General features: G+C 42.0%; 1 long non-coding RNA gene across 1 annotated transcript; it reads right to left on the reverse strand.

Moving 5' to 3' along the window:
- Positions 1 to 10,674: 10,674 nt before the first annotated feature.
- Positions 10,675 to 12,052, reverse strand: LOC125915749 (uncharacterized). The gene is made up of 2 exons (XR_007455733.1): positions 11,816 to 12,052; positions 10,675 to 10,913 (listed from the first exon to the last, which is right to left on the reverse strand). It is a non-coding gene; the product is annotated as an uncharacterized LOC125915749 (long non-coding RNA).
- Positions 12,053 to 18,187: the final 6,135 nt, after the last annotated feature.

Genomic DNA, 18,187 nt, shown 5'->3' on the forward strand with positions numbered 1-18,187 from the left:
TTGTTTGTGCCTGTCTATAAAAGAAGCTGTAAGATCCTTACTCGGGGCCTCTTAGTGTCACCGGCAACGAGTGGGTGGAGGACCGGGTTTGAACCTGCAATAAACGACACTTGCTGCTTGGCTTTGACTCTGGACTCTGGTGATTTGTTTTTTGGGGGTCTCTCGAATCGGGGCATATCAACATGACAAGTGATGGTACTCTGATTGGCCAGGTGTGAGTCAAGTGGCAAGAGATATAGAAAGCATCTTCTGAACCACAAAGACTGAGAGTAAAGGAGAAGAGGTGGCATTCTAAATATATGCTAGTCTGCAAAAATAAATGCATATAACCATAAAGCTATAAACTCTTGATAACTCTGACTTCACCAAATGACCCCAAAACTCCTCAGAAATAGTGTATACAAAAACTGCATAGAAAGTCTCATCATCCTCACACTTTTCTCTTAGGCAAGAGCTACCCCTTTGTCCTGCACAAAAAAAGAACACCACCAAAGAACCATCCTTCAGACAAGCACAGAGAAACCAAGAGAATTACATTCCTCACATCACACAGCAAGACACTGGGTAAATTTGAATACACAGATGGATTCTGCCTATCCACATCAGTATGGTACCCTTTCAGGCCAATTAATATAATTGGTCTATAGGACCAATAGGACTAACTAATATAACTCATCCTGGTCTCCACCATACTTCCTGGGAGGAAGGCTTGGGAAGCAAGAATGGTGGAAAAAGAAACATTTACTGCAATAAGCCTTTGGAGGAAAAGAATCTCTTTAAAAGACAAGAGTTAAGTTTATAGTCTCAATTACAAAAATCAAAGGACATAGGGAATAAAACTTTAATGATCACCAAAAACAAAATTACCGTCCAGGGACCATGTGACCAAGATTCATGGGATCATGATGCTGGCCAGCCATTGTGCAGCTTCCAGGGTACAATGCAGTGGAAGCCAGCCAGGATCCCTGCATTTGCTGAGTTTATAGGCAGAAAATTAAGCAGGCATAAAGTGGGATAAGCAAAATGATAGGGGACACACAGGTGGTATGAGAACACAAAAGAGGGGCATCTAACTTAAGCTGGAGGAATCAGTGAAGGCTTCTCAAAGGAAATGATGCTTAGGCCAACACCTAAAGGGGGAGGAAGGATTCAGCAGCAGGCACCGAGTTCTGTTAGGAAGAAAGATCAGGGAGTATAGGGAAAATTAATATCCCAGCATTTCTTCATTTATTCAACAAATGTTGACTGAGGGCCACATCAAGAGTGCAGTAGTGAACAGACCAGATATCTTCAGAGAGAGTTCATGGAAAATAATAAGGAATTCAAAAATAAAAAGTTCAATTACAGATTGTAGTGAATCCTACAAGATTAGAGAGAGAGAATATGGAGAGGAGGGTGTGGGACTACATATTAAGATAGTGATCAGGGAACATTTGAGGTAAAGCCTGAAAGGATGAAAACCAACAGTCCTTTCAGAGCTAGGGGAAGAGCATGCTGGAAAGAGGAAGCAGCAGGGCATGCCAAGAGGGCTTGGTCTATGTCTATGTGAAGAACAGAGAATAGACCAAGTTGAAGACTAGAAAGAAGGCCATTGTATGTAGAATGCAGGGGACAGAGAGGAGAGTGGCTTGAGGTGAGATGGATAGGCTGATCTAATGCGGCCCAGGCGGGCCAAGGTAGGAGTTTCAGTCCAAGTGCCTGAGGAGCCACTGGAATGCTTTGAGGAGTTACATGACCCACTTTAGCCTTTAGACAGTTTGCTGTACCTTCTTAATGGAGAAAGAATTGTAGAAAGATCCATTAGGATGTCATCTTAGTGGCCCAGGTGAGAAATGGCAGTGCTGTGAACATGATTGGTGGGAGAAAAAGAAATGGAGGGATTTGAAATATATTACATAGGTAGAACCAGTAACACCAGCACAATTTGGTGAGAGAAATGGAAAAATTAAACAAAAAAAATCCTTTGCTGGTTTTAGATATGGCATGAATGGTGTTGAGGGACGAGGCAGGAGAGGCGTGCAAAAGCCAAATCATAGAATTAGAATTTCTATTAAAGAATTGCATGCTCATGAGGGCAATGGGGAATCCTCATAGTCATGAGGTTTTGGGGTGATGGTGGGTGGTCCAGAGTCAATGGCCAAGAAAAAATTCTTAAAGATGTTTTTGGTGCAAAAAATGTGATTTTATTAAAGCACCAGGACAGAACCCAGGCAGAAAGAGCTGCACTGAGGTTGTGAAGAAAGGCTGGTTTTACACTATGGAGTTGGGGAAGTAGTCAAAAGGGAGGCCTCCAGAGGGACTTTGATATGCTAAAGAGGACTGACTCCTAAGATACCTGAGGCCTTGCTATTGTCAAGCTAAGGTTGTTTTCCCTCTAGTAAGGCATTAACATTAGGACAGTAGGGGGTTCCTGGAGAAATGTTATACTCTATATTTGCTTCAAGTATTTGTCAATGGGCTGCAGATTATGAGGAAATTTATTTTTATCTGCCATTTCCTTCTCGCCTTTGTTCCCCATATCACTATTGAGGGGTGATGTGGGGCTCCAGGAAACTGGGTCTACAGGTTTCTGGAGATTAGGCTATTGATAAAATTGCCTTTTTCTTGTAATGTATAATATATTAGTAAACTGATGGAGACCCATGTCCTGTATGACTGTGATCTCTATCAGTTAGCCATTTGTTTTCTTTCTTCTCCTTTGTCCTTGGGCAGTCAAGAGTGCCTGAGGAATATCACACATATCCCACCTAGGGGCGGGGAGTGTGCTAGCTTGTATTTTGCCCTCAGCCTGCCTCAAGCTCCCTCATCACTTGAACAGTTTGAAAAGACTTTTTCATTGTTCTTATTGTGGTTGTTTTAGACATAGTGTTCTGGAGATCTTACTAGAAAGGGGCAGGAATGGTGAGAAGAGGAAAACTGGGGCAAAGGGTGTTGATGTGCTAATGCAGGCAGGGGCAGTGGTGCCCTTTGGAATTCAGTGTGTGTGTTCTTGTTTTCTCCTCTTCTGACAGTAGAACATATGAAGTATATTTAGCACCTGAGAACCTGCTCTATGGTTCATATGGTTTCCATTTGGGGACTAAGGGTGGAGGTATGTCCTTGCAGTGTCTCCACCCCCACCCCCACAACCTACAGACTACAGAATTCCACCTCCTAGCAAGCCACACATGACTCCACTTTCCTACCTAGGCTGACAGTATTTAAACTCCCCCAGGAAACACCAAGAAAAAGATCAAGCAGGGCAAGATATTACAGGAGGGGAGCAATGCTAATTTATGTTAATTTCAAGTTTCAATTCCCTATTGTATTTTTCTTAACAAGTGAATTTCTCTTTCAAAAAATCACATTAATTAAATACTGTACTTCTGCTCCCAGCAGTCTAATTATCACAACCATGTAATCTGCTAAAAGAGCTGGATTAAAATGTTTGATTTTAACACATGGTTTTCTAGGACAGTTTCCTAAGTGCCCAACATTTGCTAATTGAAAGGAAAAACTATGACCATTACTTCTGGCCTAAATGCTGCCAGAAAATAAGAGCCACATCATCCCTTCTTATGCCCTATCCACCCCATTCTTCCCTCCGTCAATACTGAGGGGTTTGCAGAGTTTGTTTTGAAAGTCCACAGCACTGACACCAGCACCAAGCTCCAGTACTAGCTATCTCATGCTTTTATGTCCTGCACAATGTAGAGGTTAGGGAACATGCAAATTAGAATCTTGGCTTTGTTACTTATCTGTCCAGGCTTTAATTACCTCAGAGTTGGTAATTAAATAATTTCATATGCATTAAAATATTCACACATTTAGCATTTGGAACATAGAACTCTAGAAGTGTTTGCTATTATTATTATCATTAATATTATTATTACTAAACTTCTGCTACTGTCCAAGACCTTCTCAGGGGAGGTTTTGATTGGTCCTTTGCACCATAGTATACATTTAAGACATTGGTTCATTCTCTCAGAGGAATTTGCAATAAAGTGCTAGTCTTAATAACGGTAAAACAAAAAGAAATTTCAGGCTGAAGGGAGGGGTCAAGGCCCCACAGGAGTTTTTATCCCTGAGGGAAGCTTCCTAAGTGAACTATGCCTGCCTGGGCCCTCAGCACAGAGCAAGTCTGGTTTCAGAGGAGCCAGCCTGTAATGGGGTCACCTGATGAGCCAACTGTACTGAGGCACCAGCAAAGCAGGGGCTCTGTGGCAGAAAGGGTGAGAGAAATCCTCCATTCCCATTGATTTTTGCGGTCAGAAGATCCAGGAGGGAGCTGTTTAATTTCAGCATGCATGTATATTTGTGCCATCTGGGGACACACACACACACACACACACATGCACAAACTTGGCCCTGAGCAAAGGCACTCAGAGGAGGAGGAATATTTGTGGGCTGTGAACATGTGAATAGACAAAAACAACCTCTTATTCATCCAACATTCCAGAGTGCAGCAGAAAGTGTTTCCACTCAGGGCACTAAAAAGTTTGCCACTCCTGGAGTCTGAAGAAAGATGGGTAGGGGTAGGGCAAAAGGCCCTATCCCTGAGTGGGAGGCCAGGCCAGCCAGGGATGGTGGATTCCAATTAGGCACCAAGGCAGCTGCAAAACCCTAGATCAGAGCAGAAAAAATGTAGAGACAGAAAGTTAGGTGCTTTTATGTTAATGAACCCAAGCCATGTTGGATCACTGTTTAGAAAAATGATTTGGTTTTTCTTTCTTTCTTTTTTTTTCCATTCAATCAGTGATTTAATTATGAGAAAAGTGAATAGTGTTAAAGATGCAAAGGCACCAATCGTCCAGGAGGCCTGAAAGGGTAAATACAATTATACATTGTAATGAAACCAAGCAGAGTGCCTTCCAGCCGCTGGTTCAAAGCACTCAGCTATGATTTTGGAGAAGCATAAACAATACAAAAACCTATAATTGCTGTGTCAGTCACAGCATCCGTGCAGAATACCAAGTACGGCTCCAAGCCTCCGGCTTCCTGGTGTTGAAAGGGGGCATACAGAAACACTGTCTGCTGGGAAAACCCTAGGGACCAGGCAGTTATTTGTCTCTAGCACCTTCAGGACCTCTTCCCAGGTCTCCATCACCCTCCCAACCCCCACAGAGGTATTAGCAATCACAACCCACCCCAATCTATTTGTTACCAAACACAGAACTCAGAATTTGCAGGCAACAACAGGCTGAGAGCAGGTCTTGCTTTTTCAGCTGCATCCAAGCAGTCCAACCAATGGTTTCATGGATGTCATTCTCCCTAAAACAGCACTATCTGATAGAAATACAATGTGAGCCACATATGTAATTTTTAATCTTCTAGTAGCTAAATTAAAACAATAAAAAGAAATAGATGAAATTAATTGTAATAGTATATTTTAACTCAAATCATCCAAAATATCATAATTTCAACATATAATCAATAGAAAAAAGTATTGATGATATATTGGGCATTTTTTTGTACTAAGTATTTGAAATCAGGTGTGTGTTTTAGGTTTATAGTACATCTCAATCAGACTAACCATATTTCAAGTGCTCAGTAGCCACATGTAGCTAATGGTGCAGCTTATCTCAGGGTACCAAACAAACCACTGATCCCCTGAGGTACCTTGCACCTTGGGCTCTGTGAGCCTGGAACCTGCCCCTCACCCTTATGTGGAGGAGAATCCTACCTGTTTCTTAAGGTCTGAAGACCAGCACCTTGAACCACCCTCATCTGTCCAGCAGCTGTACTGAGTCCTCTCCAGGCTGGAGAGAAAATAGCCCAGAGGGCCCAAGTTGGCCACTGCAACTTGCTCAGGTTGGAATAAAAGCTGTAGAAGTTGTCTCTGAACAATGGCATTGACCAAAAACCCACAGGATGGCCAACAGAGATTCACGATCCTAGAGGCTGGGGAAAAGGAAGGTCAGTGGCTATCTTCCAGTAACTCTGGTGATAAGAGGCAGGGATCCATGAGATTCTGTGGCAGGCAGCCTGTGTGTCCATTTGCCCACCAAGATTCTACCCAAAACACTTTGTGCATGATATTCACATTGCAAGTGGAATCTTGATATCTGGGCCCAGCAGGCCTTTCTGAGGTACTGGAGAAAGTGCAGCTGCTCTCCACCCCCACTCTATCAGGCAACAGAGGGGCTGTGTCAGCCCTGCTTGCAGACTGTTTGAAATGCAACTCTGCCTGCCTCTGCTCCCTTATAGACACTCTACAAAGAGGCCCCGCTGAGCACTTTAATTTCCAGTAGTGATAATAACTGAAATTGGTGTTCCAGTTGAAAGAGGAGAAAGGCCCAACCTCCCCACTCCCAGGGGAGAGCTGAAAATCTCATGAACTCCCAGCTCTCCCAGTGGACTTACTAATAAATAGCCTCTTTCTAAAGGACCCCAGGAACCCTCAACTCTGTCCAGTTTAACTCCAAGGACCCTGAGATCACTTTCTCTCCTCTCTCTCCCACATGAGTTTCCTCTTTCTCTACACAAATTTTCCTTTCTTTCCACCTCTTAGGAAAAAGTGTCCCTTTTTCTGGCCCAGGGCAAACTCACCCCAAGGCCCTGGTCCCATCCTTTGACGCACCAGCCTCACTCACCCCCATCTTCACTCTCTTGCACCTTCAGTCTCTGTTCCTCCTTCATTATCCTTTTCCACAGCACACAAATAAGCCTCCTCCCTCAGACACCTCTACCACTCCTGCACTACATCATGCCTTCCTCTCTAGGTCATAGTTGTTCCCTTAATACTCTTTCCTCCCTATTCCTTTGCAATGTGGCTTCTCTCCCTGTAGCATCTGGCACTACTTTCAGAGATCCCCAGGATCCTGGTCACACAAATTCTAATGCTCATCTACGTCTAAGCACCACCTACACCATGGCCAATACACTTACCCTCACCACAATCTCTGGGAAGCTTGCAGGTCACTGGGTCTTCTTCAAGTAGTCACAGTATGTTCTACATCACTCTGTAAGGGGATCTAGATCCTATAAGGGGCCTACCACTTATTGAGGCCATGAGAGTCTTGATTTCAGGGACCATGACAGCCATTCATTCAGTTACTCATTAGGCAAATACTTACTGAACATCTACTGTGGGACAAGCATGGGTCTGGCACTGTGGAGCAGGAAGGGAACAAAACAGCAAGGCCTTGGTCCTCATGGACCATTCTAGTTGGGCAGACATCAAATATGAAAAAAAATAAATTTTTAAAATCAATATAACTGCAGATAGCAACAAGTGCTATGGAGATATAAAATCAGGATGATATGATAAGGAGAGGTTTATAAGGGAGAAGACAATTTAGATTGGATGGTCAAGGAAGGACTCTCTTATGAGGGGACATTTAGTCTGAGGCCTGAATAAAATAACTTTCCACTCAGGCTCATTTGCAGCATAGATATTCATGTTGTCCACAACTACTGTTCTCCTTCACTGGTCAGTACCCGTGCTGTACTGGTTGTTAAGTATTTTTAATATCTATTTCTTCTGGCCCCAGCCAAGATAAAATAAAGGGCTAGAGCATGAGTTACAAAGACCCTGAGGTGAGAGGGAACTTGCACTCATGGAACAGAAGGTGAGCTGATGTCACAGGAATGCGACAAGTATGGAGGGCCAGCATGTATGTCTAGTCCACCTTGGTAAGGCATTTGGATTTTGTTCTCAGTGCTTGGAACAATTTTAAACAAGACCCAGATGTGCTCTGAATTGTATTTTAAAATAGTACTTCAGCTGCTTTGTACATTGTGGATTTTAGGAAGATGAGAGGGAAAGCAGAGAATTGGATAGGAAGCTATCTATCTTCGTTAGGATTCCCCAGAAGTAGGCTCTAAGCTAGTGTAAGGGATGTGATACCCTAAAACTGGTAGGAGAAAAGGAAGTGAGATAAAGAATGGGAAGCAACCATTCACAAGCAGGCCACCACTGTGGGCAACTGGAAATTAATCTCATTAGGAATCTGGGGAGGGTGTGTAGAACATGCAGTTCAGATTATGCCACCCAAAATTTGAGGGAACTGGAGCATTATTGTACCAGAGTTAATTCCCTAGCACTTCTGGCCTGATGTGTATGAAAGTAGAGTGGGCTCTGCAAAAAGAAGTCAGAGTGTATGGGTGGGGCACTGCCCAAATCTGCCACAGTGGATATTTCTCCAATCCACAGGAGAGATCAAGATGCCTTGGAACTAAATGGTAGAAGTAGTGATTAAAATAAAAGAAAGGAATGAAGTTCTGACACATACTACAACATGGATGAACCTTGAAAGCATTATGCTAAGTGAATTAAGTTAGATGTAGGAGAGCAAATATAGTATGATTCCACTTAAATGAAGTACTTAGAATAGGCAAATTCAAAGAGACAGAAAGTAGATTAGATGATACCAGAGCCTGGGGAAAAGGGGAATATAGAGCTATTTCTTAATGAGTACAGACTTTCTGTTTGGGGTGATGAAAAAGTTTTGAAAAAAGATCGTGGTAATGGTGGTAAAACATTGTAAATGCAATTAATTTTACTGAATTATACACTTAAAAATGGTTAAAACTTTTTGCTGTATGTATTTTACTACAATTTTAAAAAATTAATAATATCAAAAACCATTGAATTACGTAATCTAAATGAGTGAATTGTGTGGTATGTGAATGATATCTCAGTAAAGCTGTTTTTCAAAACAGAAAGGGAAGTGAAGACAATCAGAATATGAATTAAGCCCATGGCACTGGCTGATGGATTGAATGTTGTGGGTGAGAGACAGACATAAAGGATGATGGCTGTACTATCCTAACCACCTGCTTAAGCTAAACTGGTTGGAAGCTGCCCACCAACATTGGTCTTTCACACTTGGAGGATCACAGGAGACTTACCAGAGGAAGGGTGGGAGAGTTAGGCAGTGTTATGCAGAGCCTGTTACAAAATTTAATGGTCTTGGGGCACCTCGGTGGCTCAGTCATTAAGCCTCTGACTTCAGCTCAGGTCATGATCTCGTGGTTCATGTGTTCCAGCCCCACGTTGGGCTCTGTGCTGACAGCTCAGAGCCTGGAGCCTGCTTCAGATTCTGTATTTCCCTCTCTGCACCTCCCCTGCTCACGCTGTGTCTCTACCTCTCAAGAATAAATAAACATTAAAAATTAAAAAAAAAATTAATGTCATCAGTTTCTCTTCCTAGGCACACCCTTAACACAAAGGTCATTGAAGCTCTTAGGTCCACTATGATGTGCTACATTCCAGACAGCAGGGCACCTCCACGTCTTAGCCCCTCCTTTTCAATTAACTTTCACCAGATCACAAAATACTGCCATTCCTAAAAAATCAAGTATGGCAGCTAGAAGCTAGTAAAGAGGATATACATACCCAGCCTACTGGGCAATGCACAGCCACCATTTCCCTTCTGTGCCTCTGGATTTAAGAGCTAGGCAAGGGCAACATTCTTAACTTTTTTTTTTTTTAAGAAAGTCTGCTTTAGCTTATTGCAGTTGGTTAAACCAATAAGCCTACATTTTACTTGATCTTTTTCTAACCAGCTGAGCTTGTAAAGCCATATGTGAGTCAAGCTAAAAGTGTCACCAGTCATATGCTCTTGAATCACATCTCATTGAACCAATACAATTTTCTCCTTTGACTAAATTCCCAGGCAACGATTTCTAATCTGTTTTAAAGAATGATGCCTTGATTCAATTACACAGTGAGACTGCGACAACGCTCCAGAGTGACAAATGGTTATGTAATGGGCCAGATGGTTGAAGGGGTAACCTAGCCAAAAACTGGCCCTTTGCATGCATGCAGAAATACCATGAGGGGCCACACTTCTTCACGTGTAAAGACACAGTCTGATTTTTATCCTTGCCATCATAGAGAATGTAAATATTATCCCTGGGGGATACCTTGAAGACAACTAGTTTAGCATCTGTATTTCCCTTATTTTCATCACAACAGATTTGACAACTTGCTTGAGGTCACACAGTCAGTAGGTGTTACCAGGCTAGACTGCTGGTCTCCTTGGGGCGCCTGGGTGGTGCAGTCGGTTAAGCGTCCGACTTCAGCCAGGTCACGATCTCGCGGTCCGTGAGTTCGAACCCCGCGTCAGGCTCTGGGCTGATGGCTTGGAGCCTGGAGCCTGTTTCCGATTCTGTGTCTCCCTCTCTCTCTGCCCCTCCCCCGTTCATGCTCTGTCTCTCTCTGTCCCAAAAATAAAAATAAAAAACGTTGAAAAAAATTAAAAAAAAAAAAAGGGCATACACCATAGTGCTTACCTCCTACCCACCAACCCTCCCACTTCCATCTGCTGTGTCAGGTAGGTGGGTATGGGAGAAACCTACATATTTCTTTACCTGTGCCTGGAGGTAAGTGCCTGGAGGTAAGCAGGCTCCAGGCACTGCTCCAGGTAAGTTACCCAAACTGGTTAATTCCATCATTGTGGTAAGCACTGCTAAAACATCTGAGAGTCAGGAGAGAGGCTAAGGAAGCCCCAGCAATGTGTGGGGAGAGCCAAAGGGCAGCCATCTGAGACTTGTTGAGTCTCAAGTCATGGAATAGAGAAAGTAGGCAAGGGCAGGAGCCCAATATTCTCCCTGATGTTCCTCACCAACCTCAGTTCTACCCACTCTTCAAGGTTCAGCTAATGCCCCTCCTTCCAGGAAGGTTTCTGTAACTAGTCCACTGGATGGTCTCTTTTTGGAATCTCTATGCATTTAGAGTTTGACACTAAATTAAATTAAATCCAGCAATCATTTATTATTTTACGAGCACTAATGATGCGGTATTTGTCTTCAGAGTAGTTCATTCCAGATTGGGAGGGGGATTGAAGGACACAAAGACAAATGCATCTGACAGCTGTAAGTGTTGATAATATCCTCAGAGGTGGGATGGACTTCACAAAGGGTTCACCTTCCAGAGTATGTGACACTGAATGGAGATCCCTCTTTTGGCTTCTCCATATGGTCAGTTTCTAAAGTTAACATGAAAAGAAAAAAAAACAAGGATTTTCAAGATTATTATTGAAACTCCTTTAGAAAGATGCTATTCAGGAGACCAAGGTACTCTTACAGTGAGCCCATCCAGCCAACATTCCCCCCCCCCCCCCCGCCCACCACTGGGACAGATCTGCTTCCTCAGTTGGCTTATGTTTTAGGAAACGTTTTATGGAAAATTCGTGTTGTTAAATACTGGAGTCCCAATCAGTGATGTGAAATACTCATATCTAGAGGCACATGAGACCAACCTGAGCTGGGAAATAGTAGGTTTATGGCTCTTGTTCTTTCCTCACCTGGACAAATGCTCACTGGAGGTATAGGCACAATTGTCAGTACTATTCAAAATGATTTTCTCTCTCACTTTCTTGCTCTCACACTCTCTCAATTAAATTTTGTCACCTAAACTTTTTGTGCTTGACTTCTTTGTCCAGCCCCATATGTGGTCCTCCTGTGCATGTCTATCCCTCCCCTCAGTCATATTTATACAGAACCTCCTATGTCTCAAGAATGTTTCTTGGCTGACTGCAAATACTTTGGAAGTGAGGGGAAGGAGTCTTCTCCTAGTCTGTATCCCACTCAGTGTGCACACAGTCCAAGACACAGAGAAAGGGTCCAACACCTACTTATTAGTGAGATCCTCCTGGTTCAGGAGCTCTCTGAGGTCTTTTCCCAATTTTTAGACAGTAAAGCATCCAAGGCCTTTTCTAGAGATTTGTGCTTCATTCACAGCTCAGCTCTGGAGCCTCCTCCTAAGAGTACTGCCTCTGGAAATAAACATTTGTGCTCTGTCCTTCTGTGTGGGAGGCTGACTGATGCCATCCCCTTCCTGTAACATAAGCCCCTACTAGTGCAGTGTTTCTGAGCACTCAGGACTCACCTGGCCAGGCTGCTCTCCTTCTCAGGCAGATTTCTTGAAGAAAGAACCTAGGGAATGAAGCAGGGCATAGAGAGTCATCATGCCTCCAAGCCCCACTATTAGGGGAGGTCAAGGGAAAAATAGGATCACAAATGCCATATTATTTCACTCATACATAGAATTTAAGAAACAAAACAACAAAAAAACAAAGAGACAAAAGAATACATTAAAACACAGAGAACAAACTGGTGGTTGCTAGAAGGAAGATGGGTAGGAGGATGGGTGAAGTAGTTAAGGGGATTAAGAGTACATTTGTCTTGAAGAGCACTGAAAGATATATAGAATTATTGTATCATTATATTATACACCTGAAACTAACATAACGCTGTATGTTAATTGTACTTGAATTAAATAAATGCATAGATAGATAAAAATTAAAAATAAATTAAATAGTGGGATGGAAAGGCTGGAAGAATTTAAGGGAAAATTTTCCAAACAAATTTTCCTAACTTATTTTTATAGGTTTGAATAGCCCATTCTGAGTTAGTCATATTTCAGCTTCCTCCATCCCTCACATTAGAACCAAGTTAAAATTTAAAAAGGAAAGTCCTTGAACCTCTTAGTTTTTCTTTTCTACAATATGGAAATAATACCAATATCTCACAAGGTGTTTTTTTCACCTCAAATGTTTATTTTTTTATTTTATTTTATTTTTTTAATTTTTTCAATGTTTTTATTTATTTTTGAGAGAGAGACAGAGCATGAGCAGGGAGGGGCAGAGAGAGAGGGAGACGCAGAATCCGAAGCAGGCTCCAGGCTCTGAACTGTCAGCACAGAGCCCGACGTGGGGCTTGAACTCACGGACTGTGAGATCATGACCTAAGCTGAAGTTGGAGGCTCAACCGACTGAGCTACCCAGGTGCCCCAATGTTTGTTTATTATTTTTCTATTTTTTTTTTAATATATGAAATTTATTGTCAAATTGGTTTCCATACAACACCCAGTGCTCATCCCAAAAGGTGCCCTCCTCAATACCCATCCCCCACCCTCCCCTCCCTCCCACCCCCCATCAACCCTCAGTTTTTTCTCAGTTTTTAACAGTCTCTTATGTTTTGGCTGTATCCCACTCTAACCTCTTTTTTTTTTTTTTTTTTTCCTTCCCTTCCCCCATGGGTTTCTGTTAAGTTTCTTAGGATCCACATAAGAGTGAAACCATATGGTATCTGTCTTTCTCTGTATGGCTTATTTCACTTAGCATCACACTCTCCAGTTCCATCCACGTTGCTACAAAAGGCCATATTTCATTCTTTCTCATTGCCACGTAGTATTCCATTGTGTATATAAACCACAATTTCTTTATCCATTCATCAGTTGATGGACATTTAGGCTCTTTCCATAATTTAGCTATTGTTGAGAGTGCTGCTATAAACATTGGGGTACAAGTGCCCCTATGCATCAGTACTCCTGTATCCCTTGGATAAATTCCTAGCAGTGCTATTGCTGAGTCATAGGGTAGGTCTATTTTTAATTTTCTGAGGAACCTCCACACTGCTTTCCAGAGTGGCTGCACCAATTTGCATTCCCACCAACAGTGCAAGAGGGTTCCCGTTTCTCCACATCCTCTCCAGCATCTATAGTCTCCTGATTTATTCATTTTGGCCACTCTGACTGGCGTGAGGTGATATCTGAGTGTGGTTTTGATTTGTATTTCCCTGATAAGGAGTGACGTTGAACATCTTTTCATGTGCCTGTTGGCCATCCGGATGTCCTCTTTAGAGAAGTGTCTATTCATGTTTTCTGCCCATTTATTCACTGGGTTATTTGTTTTTCGGGTGTGGAGTTTGGTGAGCTCTTTATAGATTTTGGATACTAACCCTTTGTCTGATATGTCATTTGCAAATATCTTTTCCCATTCCGTTGGTTGCCTTTTAGTTTTGTTGGTTGTTTCTTTGCTGTGCAGAAGCTTTTTATCTTCATAAGGTCCCAGTAATTCACTTTTGCTTTTAATTCCCTTGCCTTTGGGGATGTGCCAAGTAAGAGATTGCTACGGCTGAGGTCAGAGAGGTCTTTTCCTGCTTTCTCCTCTAAGGTTTTGATGGTTTCCTGTCTCACATTCAGGTCCTTTATCCATTTTGAGTTTATTTTTGTGAATGGTGTGAGAAAGTGGTCTAGTTTCAACCTTCTGCATGTTGCTGTCCAGTTCTCCCAGCACCATTTGTTAAAGAGACTGTCTTTTTTCCATTGGATGTTCTTTCCTGCTTTGTCAAAGATGAGTTGGCCATACATTTGTGGGTCTAGTTCTGGGGTTTCTATTCTATTCCGTTGGTCTATGTGTCTGCTTTTGTGCCAATACCTTGCTGTCTTGATGATGACAGCTTTGTAGTAGAGGCTAAAGTCTGGGATTGTGATGCCTCCTGCTTTGGTCTTCTTCTTCAAAATTACTTTGGCTATTTGGGGCCTTTTGTGGTTCCATATGAATTTTAGGATTGCTTGTTCTAGTTTCGAGAAGAATGCTGGTGCAATTTTGATTGGGATTGCATTGAATGTGTAGATAGCTTTGGGTAGTATTGACATTTTGACAATATTTATTCTTCCAATCCATGAGCAGGGAATGTCTTTCCATTTCTTTATATCTTCTTCAATTTCCTTCATAAGCTTTCTATAGTTTTCAGCATACAGATCTTTTACATCTTTGGTTAGATTTATTCCTAGGTATTTTATGCTTCTTGGTGCAATTGTGAATGGGATCAGTTTCTTTATTTGTCTTTCTGTTGCTTCATTGTTAGTGTATAAGAATGCAACTGATTTCTGTACATTGATTTTGTATCCTGCAACTTTGCCGAATTCATGTATCAGTTCTAGCAGACTTTTGGTGGAGTCTATTGGATTTTCCATGTATAATATCATGTCATCTGCAAAAAGCGAAAGCTTGACTTCATCTTTGCCAATTTTGATGCCTTTGATTTCCTTTTGTTGTCTGATTACTGATGCTAGCACTTCCAACACTATGTTAAACAACAGCGGTGAGAGTGGGCATCCCTGTCGTGTTCCTGATCTCAGGGGAAAAGCTCTCAGTTTTTCCCCGTTGAGGATGATGTTAGCTGTGGGCTTTTCATAAATGGCTTTTATGATCTTTAAGTATGTTCCTTCTATCCCGACTTTCTCAAGGGTTTTTATTAAGAAAGGGTGCTGGATTTTGTCAAAGGCCTTTTCTGCATCGATTGACAGGATCATATGGTTCTTCTCTTTTTTTTTGTTAATGTGATGTATCACGTTGATCGATTTGCGAATGTTGAACCAGCCCTGCATCCCAGGAATGAATCCCACTTGATCATGGTGAATAATTCTTTTTATATGCCATTGAATTTGATTTGCTAGTATCTTATTGAGAATTTTTGCATCCATATTCATCAGGGATATTGGCCTGTAGTTCTCTTTTTTTACTGGGTCTCTGTCTGGTTTAGGAATCAAAGTAATACTGGCTTCATAGAATGAGTCTGGAAGTTTTCCTTCCCTTTCTATTTCTTGGAATGGCTTGAGAAGGATAGGTATTATCTCTGCTTTAAACGTCTGGTAGAACTCCCCTGGGAAGCCATCTGGTCTTGGACTCTTATTTGTTAGGAGATTTTTGATAACTGATTCAATTTCTTCACTGGTTATGGGTCTGTTCAAGCTTTCTATTTCCTCCTGATTGAGTTTTGGAAGAGTGTGGGTGTTTAGGAATTTGTCCATTTCTTCCAGGTTGTCCAGTTTGTTGGCATATAATTTTTCATAGTATTCCCTGATAATTGCTTGTATCTCTGAGGGATTGGTTGTAATAATTCCATTTTCATTGATGATTTTATCTATTTGGGTCATCTCCCTTTTCTTTTTGAGAAACCTGGCTAGAGGTTTGTCAATTTTGTTTATTTTTTCAAAAAACCAACTCTTGGTTTCGTTGATCTGCTCTACAGTTTTTTTAGATTCTATATTGTTTATTTCTGCTCTGATCTTTATTATTTCTCTTCTTCTGCTGGGTTTAGGCTGTCTTTGCTGTTCTGCTTCTATTTCCTTTAGGTGTGCTGTTAGATTTTGTATTTGGGATTTTTCTTGTTTCTTGAGATAGGCCTGGATTGCAATGTATTTTCCTCTCAGGACTGCCTTCGCTGCATCCCAAAGCATTTGGATTGTTGTATTTTCATTTTCGTTTGTTTCCATATATTTTTTAATTTCTTCTCTAATTGCCTGGTTGACCCTCTCATTCGTTAGTAGGGTGTTCTTTAACCTCCATGCTTTTGGAGGTTTTCCAGACTTTTTCCTGTGGTTGATTTCAAGCTTCATAGCATTGTGGTCTGAAAGTATGCATGGTATAATTTCAATTCTTGTAAACTTATGAAGGGCTGTTTTGTGACCCAGTATATGATCTATCTTGGAGAATGTTCCATGCGCACTCGAGAAGAAAGTATACTCTGTTGCTTTGGGATGCAGAGTTCTAAATATATCTGTCAAGTCCATCTGATCCAATGTATCATTCAAGGCCCTTGTTTCTTTATTGACCCTGTGTCTAGATGATCTATCCATTTCTGTAAGTGGGGTGTTAAAGTCCCCTGCAATGACCACATTCTTATCAATAAGGTTGCTTATGTTTATGAGTAATTGTTTTATATATTTGGGGGCTCCGGTATTCGGCGCATAGACATATATAATTGTTAGCTCTTCCTGATGGATGGACCCTGTAATTATTATATAATGCCCTTCTTCATCTCTTGTTACAGCCTTTAATTTAAAGTCTAGTTTGTCTGATATAAGTATGGCTACTCCAGCTTTCTTTTGGCTTCCAGTAGCATGATAAATAGTTCTCCATCCCCTCACTCTCAATCTAAAGGTGTCCTCAGGTCTAAAATGAGTCTCTTGTAGACAGCAAATAGATGGGTCTTGTTTTTTTATCCATTCTGATACCCTATGTCTTTTGGTTGGCGCATTTAATCCATTTACATTCAGTGTTATTATAGAAAGATATGGGTTTAGAGTCATTGTGATGTCTGTATGTTTTATGCTTGTAGTGATGTCTCTGGTACTTTGTCTCACAGGATCCCCCTTAGGATCTCTTGTAGGGCTGGTTTCGTGGTGACAAATTCCTTCAGTTTTTGTTTGTTTGGGAAGACCTTTATCTCTCCTTCTATTCTAAATGACAGACTTGCTGGATAAAGGATTCTCGGCTGCATATTTTTCCTGTTTAGCACACTGAAAATATCGTGCCAATCCTTTCTGGCCTGCCAGGTTTCAAAAGAGAGATCAGTCACGAGTCTTATAGGTCTCCCTTTATATGTGAGGGCACATTTATCCCTTGCTGCTTTCAGAATTTTCTCTTTATCCTTGTATTTTGCCAGTTTCACTATGATATGTCGTGCAGAAGATTGATTCAAGTTACGTCTAGGGAGTTCTCTGTGCCTCTTGGATTTCAATGCCTTTTTCCTTCCCCAGTTCAGGGAAGGTCTCAGGTATAATTTCTTCAAGTACCCCTTCAGCACCTTTCCCTCTCTCTTCCTCCTCTGGGATACCAATTATGCGTATATTATTTCTTTTTAGTGTATCACTTAGTTCTCTAATTTTCCCCTCATACTCCTGGATTTTTTTATCTCTCTTTCTCTCAGCTTCCTCTTTTTCCATAACTTTATCTTCTAGTTCACCTATTCTCTCCTCTGCCTCTTCAATCCGAGCTGTCGTCGTTTCCATTTTGTTTTGCATTTCGTTTAAAGCGCTTTTCAGCTCCTCGTGACTGTTCCTCAGTCCCTTGATCTCTGTAGCAAGAGATTCTCTGCTGTCCTGTATACTGTTTTCAAGCCCAGCGATTAATTTTATGACTATTATTCTAAATTCACTTTCTGTTATATTATTTAAATCCTTTTTGATCAGTTCATTAGCTGTTGTTATTTCCTGGAGATTCTTATGAGGGGAATTCTTCCGTTTGGTCATTTTGGATAGTCCCTGGAGTGGTGAGGACCTGCAGTGCACTTCCCCTGTGCTGTGGTGTATAACTGGAGTTGGTGGGTGGGGCCGCAGTCAGTCCTGATGTCTGACTCCAGCCCACCACTGGGGCCACAGTCAGACTGGTGTGTGGCTTCTCTTCCCCTCTCCTAGGGGCGGGATTCACCGTGGGGTGGTGTGGCCCATCTGGGCTACTTGCACACTGCCAGGCTTGTGGTGCTGGGGATCTGGTGTATTAGCTGGGGTGGGTAGGCAAGGTGCACAGGTTGAGGAGGGGCAGGCTTAGCTCGCTTCTCCTTAGGTGATCCACTTCAGGAGGGGCCCTGTGGCAGCGGGAGGGAGTCAGATCCGCTGCCGGAGGTTTGGCTCCGCAGAAGCACAGAGTTGGGTGTTTGCACAGAGCGAGCAAGTTCCCTGGCAGGAACT

Source organism: Panthera uncia (genome assembly GCF_023721935.1).
Source record: "Panthera uncia isolate 11264 chromosome E2 unlocalized genomic scaffold, Puncia_PCG_1.0 HiC_scaffold_19, whole genome shotgun sequence".
Taxonomy (NCBI): Eukaryota; Metazoa; Chordata; class Mammalia; order Carnivora; family Felidae; genus Panthera; species Panthera uncia.